This window comes from Cibotium barometz, chromosome 27 (assembly GCF_041138505.1).
Source record: "Cibotium barometz isolate CiBa-2024 chromosome 27, ASM4113850v1, whole genome shotgun sequence".
Taxonomy (NCBI): domain Eukaryota; kingdom Viridiplantae; phylum Streptophyta; class Polypodiopsida; order Cyatheales; family Cibotiaceae; genus Cibotium; species Cibotium barometz.
The window spans coordinates 22,758,411-22,770,491 of NC_141072.1; the positions used below are offsets into that span (position 1 = coordinate 22,758,411).

General features: G+C 41.7%; 1 pseudogene; it reads left to right on the top strand.

Moving 5' to 3' along the window:
• Positions 1 to 10,932: 10,932 nt before the first annotated feature.
• On the top strand, positions 10,933 to 11,615 carry LOC147623185 (rho GTPase-activating protein 2-like; annotated as a pseudogene).
• Positions 11,616 to 12,081: the final 466 nt, after the last annotated feature.

Genomic DNA, 12,081 nt, shown 5'->3' on the forward strand with positions numbered 1-12,081 from the left:
ATCCTTTACTTCATTGATGATCATAATTTCTCCCAAAGTTGCTAACTTTTAGGCGAATTTTGGAGTTGTGTAGTAAAATGCTCATAACTTTTCGCTCGGTTGCCTGTTTTCAAAAGTTTTTATACATGCACGAAGCTCTTTTCAAGCTCTATGTACCTATGTATTCCTCTTTTGTACAATATATATGGATTTAAAACTGTAATTCTCTGTGTTTCTATGTTTTTATAGACTTTTGGCCATTTTTTCTTCTTAATAATGATTAATTCCTCTTAATCTCTTATCAAAAAGTAAATCCCATGTATCTTATCCTCTTGTAAGTGATTGCTATATTGTTTTACTTTAAGATATTCCATCCAAATCTCCCGATTCGAACGGATGAACCTTACCAACATTCCCCGTATGTTTCCGTTCACATAATCCTGAGTCGGAAGATTTTCTTCCAACAAAGAATTGCCCCCTTGTTTGGAGCTGCAAGACTGGTAGAAATTCTTACTTCTCTTGAGCCTTTCATCTTTCCTTCCATGAATTATGATCTCACCTTTGATGTGTTTATCTTTATCTTAATCAAGGGAGAGAAAGGGAGGTGAGGAGGCTGTGAGGTTTCAAACAAGTGTGTTTTGATTCTAAGAAGTGACCGAAGTCAAAACCCCAACTTTGTGTCACTCTACCAATGCTTCTACTAGTACTAGAAAGCACGGAATCATCAAGTGAAAGTGAGAACCAGAGAGAGAAGGGTTCTCCAGCATGGGAAGGACTAAATATTTCACATCCACGAGGGCAACATGCTGGGATGATGCTCTCTACCAATATGGGTCCCCTTCCAACACGAGAGGAAGTACAACAAGTAGGTGGAGGACAAGGAGGCTCTATAAGTGAGGGGAGCGCACATCGTGTTTTATATTTACAAGAACCTCCATAGCAGTAGGTAGTACAACCTCGTCGGGCCACCCCAAGGGACCTAACTCTGGAAGAAGGCTCCTTGTCCTCCAAGGCCTCAGAACAACTCGAATGTGCCTCTAGGTACACCAAACAGGAGGAGGAAATATCGAGTCAAGGCACTCCAAGAGATACACAAAAATTACAAAAATTATTCCCAAGACACCTTTCACACGTCTTGTAAGAGAAATCATATATAGTTACTCTTAAGACTATCGTGTACAAAGCCTTGTCTTTGGAGCTTTACAAGAAGCTGTAGAAGATTTTTTAGTGGCCTTTTTTAATAAAGATGCAAACCTCTGTGCTATTCATTCCAAGAGGGTTACTATAATGATCAAGGATCATAAATTAGCTAGACGTTTGCATCGTCAAGATGTGTAATCAGCAATGGTGCTATGTAAAAATTTATCTTTATCAATAGAAAGCTCAAGTTTTTTTGTCTTGTCTCATTTTAAGATTGTATAATCATGGATTTTTATTTTGAGATACATTTTGAAATATATAAGTTTGAAATATATTTTATTAATGTACCATATGCAAAATTGAACTAGATTGCACTAATTCTCTCACAACAAGTTATAAAACACATAAGTGCATTTTTTTGTAGATTCCTTGCGAGAGTTTATAGATTTATATTTTTTTTTGTTCAATTGAACTGTAAAATAAAATTTTGAATTTGTAAATAATTTTTTAGAAAAATGAGATTTTTTTCTTAAGAATCCGATATGTTTTTTCCAGTCCCTATGGGCCTTCCAAGCCCTCCCCCAGGCAAGCCTGTCTGGCCTCGCATCACCCCGTGCTGGTCAGGGGATGTCTTGGGCCCATCCAGCCCCCGAGGCTTGGGGGAGAGCTTAGAAGTCCCACAGAGGCTTCAAAAAAATATTTTGGATTCTCTGATTTTTTTTGGAATCGATTTCAAAAATAATTCCTAAAATTCAGTAAATTAGTACAAACTCAACTACAAAATTGAGCTGACTCCATTAAATTACAACTTTCCTTAAAAAAAAGAATATACTGACTATGCCATGCATGAAGTATAAAAGAAGTTGATCCACCTCCCCCTCATTTGGACCCAAATTCACATGTGTATTCAACATATGAACCTTTCAAATTTTGTCAATTTAGAGGAGAAAACATTGTGCCCATGTGGCCTCGTTTAAAAGTACTAAATCGCTCAACGTCAAAGAATTTACAATGAGCATTCCAAAAAATGGGGCGTATTTCCAGTAGAGCACTTGCAACATCTCCTTAGTGGCCTCAATGTTCGCCCTATTTTAGTCTAGGTATCTATTAGATCATATATAGCCTAATATACATATGTGTGTGTGTGTGTGTGTGTGTGTGTAGCCTAATAGATATATAGTCTAATATATCTATTAGGCTATGCACACACATAATAAAATATATATGTATGTACGTATATATATATATATACACACAAATATATATATTAGGCTATATATCTAATAGGCTTTAGGATATATATATATATAGCCACACACACACACATATATAGCCTAAACATATATATATCTTTAGGCTATATATATTTTAGGCTACACACACACACACACATACGCATACACAAACATTGTTGATAGGTGTGTACACCTGCTAGCATTTTGGCATTGGCTTGGGTGTAAACACCCCCTAGCATTAGTAGAATTAGCTTAGGCTAATGGGTTGTGGGATTTTGTTCTTACAAGATGTCGTATCAAGAAGTGGTTAGAGGGGAGTTAGGATCTTGTGTCGAGGTTATGGGAGCCCAATAGTCACATGGGTAGCCCAACAGTCACATGGGTATCCCAAGAGTCACATGGTTACATGGCTATATAAAGCCCCTTCTTGTATGCAAATTGGACATAACATGACATGACTATGATTATTGTATGTACATGATTCTTGGACACACAATATGTGATGCATGGATATGGAATACACTATGATGTTATGTTGTTATGCTTGCATGTTTACCTTGTTTTTTTATGTTTTTGTTGATCCATGGCTCCTACTCCATGCTCATGTGTACATGTGTACTCCATGGCTATGTGTATAGAAACATGTGTGTTCCGCATGTTAGCAAGGTGATGCTAACACTTGGGCATCACGACGGGACGAGAAGTTTCAATCCTCTCCTTGCCCACAAGCTCTTGATTAGAAGTCTAATACACATTTCTTGCAAGAAGCGAGATTAGTAGCATGCATGATTCTTTTTAGATTTCTCGATCATCTTGAGTACTAGAATCATGAGGAAGAAAAAGATATTGGCATCATTTTGATCATAGAGTGTGAGAGAGAGAGAAAAGGAGAAAGTATAAGGTTGGTGGGAGAGAGGGTTGTTCTTGATTCATCTACTCTTCCAAAGGCTTTTCTAACGTGTTAGGAATCAGCATGGCTTCTTCTTGGTCTTTGATGGTCTTAAGTCTTCATCTGTAGATTCATAACTTGCACGGCATGTATCAAAGCCATCAAAGGGTCGGACATCTGAGTCATGTTGGGAGCAAACACCTTAGAAATGTTGTGTGCATTCATCTTATTATACCCGTCTTGCACGACGTCTGCCATCAAATTGATGGCCCAATTCAAGAGAGCTGCTTGGGTTGGGGGTAGAGTTCTGACCACAAGCTTAAGGCACTGGTCCTCTGTATTGCACTGCATGACTTGTTCGGGTGTGAGGCTATCCAACATACCTTTGGGCAGTTCCTGAAACCACGTCTTGATAAGACCTGCCCATCAATGTACATCAATGTCATATAGCACAATCCCCTTGTTTAACTAGTCTCTTAGATGCTCCTCTTGCCTTCAGCCTGCAGACCACCTCGATGATAGCCTCTCTTGTAGGAGCAGCAAAATCGTTGGAACACTGTTGCCTTTTCCATCATATGAGCACTGCATGGACTCAGCTGACACCCGTTCTTTTGTTATCCGCAACCATGGGAGCAGACGAAAAGACCATAGCTCTCAATTCAGATCAAACTGTGATTTGAGGAGACCCTAGAAGGAACCAACGAACTAGGTCAAGAAGAGTAGCAGTCCGAGTCAGTGGGCTCATTCGCAAGGGCAAGGGCAAGGGCCTGGTCGGCAGCGCTTTCGCGTGTGATCGAGTTTCGGTCTGTCTGCTACTTGCGCTGGTGTTGGAAGTCTACCGAAGAGTCCCTGAACGTGCCGCTGTAGCAGAAATCGCCAAGAAGTTGGGCATCGTGAAAGCACAGATTGGGCTTCTTCTCGAAGAAAAAGAGATGATCTTCGCCTCTTCCTTCTCCGGCAGCCACTTCTTCTTCTCCTTCTTCTTCCCCCAGCTGCATCAGAAACGATGATGGAGGAGGGAAAATTTCCTCAGCCAAAGAGAGCTTCCGCCTCCCCTGCCTTGGAACCTGTTGGTGCAGCTGGTGGTATTGGCGTTGGCAGCAACAGCTAAGGCTATGGCTAGCTGGCCTCCTACCTGCTTGTAGAGAAAGAAAAGCCACTGAGCAACGGTGATGGCACGTGATTGCTATGGCGATGGTGGCAGCCTTCCTTGTAGAGATAAAGAAATCGAGAAAAAAGATGGCCTTGTCTTGCAGATCAGAGAGACTACCAACGCACTGCAGATCGGCTTTTGTGAGAGGCGGCCTTCGCTGTTTTTCTACAGCCATCTCCCCTGCCAACAGAAGGGGCCGGCCTCACACTGACCTCACCTCCATCAGCTCGCACTGTCTGTTGCTGTTGTCTTAATCAGAACACAAAGGCAGTTTGTTGCGTTTTTTAGTGGTTTAACGCTTGATTAAGCAGATTAATTACAACAGAAAAGCGTCATTAAGAGCGTGCAGGTTACTAGTATTTGTTTTGGCTGATCTCCGGCGCCAACTTTCTTATGCTAATCATGCCCAGATTTCTCTGCTAATCTGCGCAAGCTCTCTGCCAGAATCCATTTCTCTGACTGTAAAACCCTTGTAATTCTCTCCATAGCCTCGGCGTTGGCTCGCAAAACAGACTAAACTCTGTGCAAAGCCCTACCATTTCTCTGCTCATCTGCAAAATACTTGCATACATTGCTTGCCACTTATCATGCCATGAGAAATTCTGTTGCGTCCTAAAACCCCTATATATATATATATATTTTGTAAAATCCTAGCACTATTGGCGTCATCGTCTAAAAACCTAGAATTTCATGTAGCAATCCATGGTTTGAGACCATGTTTATAAGTAGTTTCATTGCATCATCAAGCTATGTGCATTCTATGATCGATGTGTATCCTTGTTGATGCACCTGCCGTGATCATCATCATCATTCGAGGGAGGAATCTGGCAACACGTCACTTGCTACTGTTGTTATGTTTATTTGTAATGATGTAGCCATGGCCGATGATGCACATGGTCTACTAGATGGGTTCCCTTATCTTACTAAGGATGTAATTGTTTTACTTGATGTAGCCATGGCCAATGATGCACATGGGCTAGTTGGTCCTATCCCTTACATACTTGAGGATAATGATGATGAGTTCTTTGATATAGATGTAACGATGGCCGATGATACACATGGGCTACTGATTATGATGACCCTCATGTCATTGAGGATGATACAATTATTATGACTCGTTGGGTACCTTGAATAATGTAGCTTTTCCATGCATGGGAAATACACAAAAGCAAGAGGTTTTTGACAAAATGAACACTAAAGTTAAGATTAAGCAACCTTCTGTGTGAATAGCAAGAACCTTGGTATTGCACCAAGCTCTACTTGTGAGCACACTTGATTTTGCGGGCTAGTGTGGTACACTAGTTGCGGGGGCTTTGGCATATGACATGTTGGCTTTGATGATCTAGCTCATCTATGCCTATTGTATGGAGTACATGGAATGCAACCTTCACCAAACTCCGGGTGGATGACTTGATAAACTTAAATGGTAAGTAATGGGATAATATAGCACACATTCCTATCTACTAGCGCCTTCTCCTTTGAGGTATTGGGAGAGTGTATCATTATCCTTGTTGGATATCTGGGGGGGTCATTAGAAGACGAGGTTCTATATCAATATCAATATCACTATCATGATCCAATGAAGCATGGTCATGATTGATAGGTAACTCATCATCTTCTTCCAATTGATGTTCCTCATGCTCTTCATCGGTCCCGTCCAAAATGTTTTCTTCATCATCTTCTTCCAAGTTCCAATGAGCCAATTTGAGGTAGTACTTGCACCTCATCCTAAGATTCGGCCTCCACATCTTGATCTTGAAAGATATGTTTTGAACAAGGGAAAACTTGTATAGCATACCACCACTTTGGATCAATTCGATCGACGTGATATACAACCTAATATCACAAAGCAAAGGGGTTACAATTTTATTATACTAACTTGGGATTTAATTTGGAATGGTTAGGTTACTAACCATTTCCAAATTTGGAAATGGTTAGGTTACTAACCATTTCCAAATGGTTAGGTTAGTAACCTGGGATTACAATTTTATTATACTAACCTCGGATTTAATTTGGAAATGGTTAGGTTACTAACCTGTTGACAGTGTTAAGATAATACAAGGTATCTTTCTCATTATTCCAAAACTTGGTGAAATCAATTTGGAAGAACCCATTTGGATGTTTCTTCATGGTTTCTTGAGCACCTCTATATATTACCTTGAACCATTTGACATCAAATATGAATAGACTAAATGTTGTAAATCCAACCTCAAGAATATCCTGAATAGTTTCACAATACTCAAGATTGTCCTCTATGACATTGGTATCATGTCTATTGGCTCGACTTTCTTGCTTAAAAGTCGCCATCACACCACAATCAAATGTGTTTCTTTTAGAATCCACACGCTCCGTGCGAACTAGGGAAGATTCACGTTACGTGAATCTTCCCAAGGCAAAAAAGAATCTTCTAGGTATCTATCTTGTCCCTTCTCCGAATCCTATTGTGTTATATATCAATGGATAGCTTTTGAAGAGTAGAATATAAATATGTGAAGTCCGAAAAAATTGGAGTTCATTTGTAAATTTTTTATCCGATTTCCCTTTTGGAGGGAATATTTTGGTCAAACTTCCTTACAAGGCCCTATAAATGACCTCAAAAAATTCCTAATATCACTATTAGGCTCCCATAACCTCCACAAGATCCTAACTCCCATCTAGCCCTCTTGTAACCACTTCTTGATATGACATCTTATAATATAACTAAATCCCACAACTCATTAGCCTAAGCTAATGCTACTAATGCTAGGGGGTGTTCACACCCAAGCTAATGCCAAAATGGTAGGGGGTGTAACCTCTCTTCCCCTTTGTTTAGTTGGGAGTGTACTATCTCCTATCAATGCTAGTAAGTACATCATGAAAATCTATGAATAAGTGGCTTCCATAAGATACAATGCAAGCCACTTCAAGCTATACAACATATCATGTAGAACCAAAAAAACTGTCAGTGGTAGACCAAGGAGATTGTGAGAAGATGATTTCCACCAATCTGATGAAGAATCTCATCCATGGACACTCAAGTGTGCTACTATCTGTGTCGATGTAGCCACTTGCTTACGCTCCATGTGTCTAGGAAGTCAGCTTCATTTCCAAAAGTCCACAAGGTGAGTCTTCCCTTGAGTCATGAAATTACAACACCCAACAAGTAACTGCATTCTAGAAATCATTACATCATTTTCTTATCCTTTTAATATTTCCATTTTGGGTTTTGTTTGTTCCTTTTCCTTACAAGCAACTCAGTAGGGACCCTAGTGTACCTTTTATCTAGACCTGATGCCTTCACTGGGTCTAAGGAGCATCTCGACAGGTATCTTACTGAGATTTCCCCTACGGCTTTCATACCTCTTTATCTAGGACTTATAGGCAACTTAGTAGGGATCTTTAACTGGGATTCCTACGGTCCTCATGCCTTTGAACTTGGGTCTTACAGGTGACTCTGTAGTATCCTCCATGCAAGACTCTTCCTATGGCCCTCATGCCTCGTTTTAGGACTTACAGGTGTGATGTGGTCGGAATCTCACATAGGCTTCCTCCAGACCTCATGCCTTCTCACTAGGACTTATAGGCAACTTGGTAGTATCCCAGCTAAGTATCTCCTCCAGCCCTCTCATTCCTATTCTTTCAATATTCATATCGCAACAAAACGGGACCTCGCATGGGCTTCCTCTGGACCTCATGCCTTCTCGCTCGAACTTACAAGTGTCTCAGTAGTATCCCAGATAAGCATCTCCATGGTCGGGATCTTGCATGGGCTTCCTCCAGACCTAATGCCTTCTCACTTGGACTTACAGGCATCTCAGTAGTACTTCAGCTAAGTGTCTCCTCGACCCTCTCATGCTTCATTCTCTCAATATCGTTATCATTTTTCCATTGATAGCATATTTCAAGAAAATACTTTAATAATTGATGTAATTATATTGTCCCATTACTTACCATTCAAGTTAATCAGATCATCCACGTCGAGTTTGGTGAAGGTTGCATTCCATGTAGTCCATACAATAGGCATAGATGAGCTAGATCATCAAAGCCAACATGTCGTATGCCATTTTTAGTGTTTTATTTAATTAAAGTCCCTGCAACTAGCGTACCACACTGTTATGGCTCACTCTAACCCTCTTTGAAACGCATCCAAAAAGAGATTACCTGGTGAACCGCAACTGTCATGAGGATCTTTCCAATGGTCGAGCACATAACCCTTGAGGTCTCCAAGATCTACAACTCCTTGAGAAGCAATTCCACCGCACCTCCTGCAACAAGCGTTGTCACACCACCATGTTGCACTACGGGTCTTGTCCCTCCTCTCACTTGACCTCACCTCACTCACACACACTCACTAGCATGCATTAGGGAGAGAGATTAGCAAGAGCAAGACTCAATTGCACAATGGGAGAGTATGTTGTATTATGAGAGATATTTACTGGCCATAAGTGTTCACACACTTAAACTGTGGCCGACCGAGCCCTTTAGGCTCATAAGAGGCCTAATGCTATTACAATGACTACTCTCATAATATATCCATGAAGTACATCACTTAGGACTTCATCCTAACTTGCTACCATACGCTCTTGAAGCGGGAATCACCATAAATACTCAGTCACACCATTACGGATGCCCGTCCAAGTTGTAGCTTTGGCACTATTGCTTCATATCTTGAATGTATGACCCTTTGGTGTATCTACACCAACTCCTTGATATAAGATAATGTTAGTAGCTCTTGTTAACCCTAGAATTGGATTAACACACACTAGCACGTAAGATCAAGTGTGCTTAGAAGTAGAGCTTCGTGCAATACCAAGGTTCTTGCCGTTCAGGCACAAGGTTGCTTGATCTTAACTTTAGTGTTCATTTTGTAAAAAACCTCTTGCTTATGTATATTTTCCATGCATGGAAAAGCCACATTATTCAAGGTGCCTAAGGAGTCATAATAATTGTATCATTCTCAATGACATGAGAGTCATCATCATGAGTAGCCCATGTGCATCATCGGCCATGGCTACATCTACATCAAAAAACTCATCATTATTATCCTCAAGTATGTAAGGGATAGCACCAACTAGCCCATGTGCATCATTGGCCATGGCTACATCAAGTAAAACAATTACATCGTTTGTAAGATAAGGGAACCCATCTAGTAGACCATGTGCATCATCGGCCATGGCTACATCATTACAAATAAACATAACAATAGTAGCAAGTGACGTGTTCCCAGATTCTTCCCTCGAATGATGATGATGATGATGATGGTGATGATCACGACAGGTGCATCAGCAAGGATACACATCGATCATAGAATGCACATAGCTTAATGATGGTGCATTGAAGCCACTTATAACCATGGTCTCAAACCATGGATTGCTACATGAAATTCTAGGTTTTTAGACGATCACGCCAATAGTGCTAGGATTTTTTTTTAAAAATAAGGGTTTTAGGAGAAAACGTCCTGGGGTTTTAGGACGCAACGGAATTTCTCATGGCATGATAAGTGACAAGCAATGTATGCAAGTATTTTGCAGAGAAGCAGAGAAATGGTAGGGCTTTGCACAGTGTTTTGACTGTTTTGCGAGCAAACGCCAAGGCTATGGCTATGCAGAGAATTACAAGGGTTTTACAGTCAGAGATATGGATTGTGGCAGAGAGCTTGCGCAGATTAGCAGAGAAATCTGGGCTTGATTAGCAGAAGAAAGTTGGCGCCGGAGATGAGCCAAAATAAATAGTAGGGTTTGTCGCAAGGAACCTGCACGCTCTTAATCACGCTTTTCTGTTGTAATTAATCTGCTTAATGAAGCGTTAAACCACGAAAAAAAGCTTTTCTGATGGAGGTGAGGCCAGAGTGAGGCCGGCCCCTTCTAGTTGGCTGTAGAAAAAGAGCGAAGGCCGCCTATCACAAAAGCCGATCTGCAGTGTGTGGGTAATCTCTCTGATCTGCAACACCACGCCATCATTTTTCTCGATTTCTTTATCTCTACAAGGAAGGCTGCCACCATCGCCATAGCAATCACGTGCCATCAGCGTTGCTCAGTGGCTTTTCTTTCTCTACAAGCAGGTAGAAGGCCAGCTAGCCATAGCCTTAGCTGCTGCCTCCACCACCACCAACAGGTTGCAAGGCAGGGGAAGCGGTCTATCATCGTTTCTGATGCAGCTGGGGGAAGAAGAAGGAGAAGAAGAAGTGGCTGCCGGAGAAGGAAGAGGCGAAGAGCTTTTCTTTTTCTTCGACAAGAAGCCCAAACTGTGCTTTCACGATGCCCAACTTCTTGGCGATTTCTGCTACAGCGGCACGTTCAGGGACTCTTCGGTAGACTTCCAACACCACCACAAGTAGCAGACAGACCGCACCTCGATCACAAGCGGAAGCGCTGTCTACCTGGCCCTTGCCCTTGCCCTTGCGAATGAGCCCACTGACTCGGACTGCTACTCTTCTTGCCCTAGTTCGTTGGTTCCTTCTGGGTCTGCTCAAATCACAGTTTCTGAATTGAGAGCTATGGTCTTTTCGTCTGCCCCCATGGTTGCGGATAACAAAAGAACGGGTGTCAGGTGAGTTCATGCAGTGCTCATATGATGGAAAAGGCAACAGTGATTTTGCTGCTCCTACAAGAGAAGCTATATGATCGAGGTGGTCTGCCTGCTGAAGGCAAGAGGAGCATCTAAGAGACCAGTTAAACAAGGGGATTGTGCCATATGACATTGATGTCCATTGCTTGGCAGGTCTTATCAAGGCGTGGTTTAGGGAACTGCCCAAAGGTGTGTGGATAGCCTCACACCCGCCGACCAAGTCATGCAGTGCAATACAGAGGACCACTGCCTTGTGGTCAGAACGCTACCCCCAACCCAAGCAGCGCTTTTGAATTGGGCCATCAATTTGATGGCAGACGTCGTGCAAGATGAAGGGTATAATAAGATGAATGCACACAACATTTCTATGTTGTTTGCTCCCAACATGACTCAGATGTCCGACTCTTTGATGGCTTTGATGCATGCAGTGCAAGTTATGAATCTACTGAAGACTTAAGACCATCAAAGACCAAGAAGAAGCCAGGCTCTTCTTGCAAAATGAGCCATGGGATCTTAACACGTTAGAAAAGCCTTTGGAAGAGAAGATGAATCAAGAACAATCCTTCTCTCTCACACCAAGGTTATACTTTCTCTGACTTGGGCCATCAATTTGATGGCAGACGTCGTGCAAGAGGAAGGGTATAATAAGATGAATGCACACAACATTTCTATGGTGTTTGCTCCCAACATGACTCAGATGTCTGACCCTTTGATGGCTTTGATGCATGCCGTGCAAGTTATGAATCTACTTAAGACTTAAGACCATCAAAGGCCAAGAAGAAGCCATGCTAAATCCTAAACAAGGTGTGTGGATAAAAATAGAGGCTGATGATGTGTACATACTGTGCAGAGTACTGAGAGTGTCAGGAAATATGTAATTAGTTTGGGTCAGCTCTGAGTTTTGGTTGAGATAAAATCTCCTAGGCACGAGGAGTGGAGGCATAACCATCAGGCCCTGCATCATCCACAGGATGTGGAGATCTTGTTTCTTTTGTCAGCAAACCTTCGGGTGAGTGTGTGTGTGCCAGTGCCTGCATAGATGCTGACCATTCATATTGGGCATGCCCTTTGTAGATGTGTAGTATGAATGGAGATAACGGATGCAGGTGCTAATGCCATCTGGGCAAAGGATAAATGGC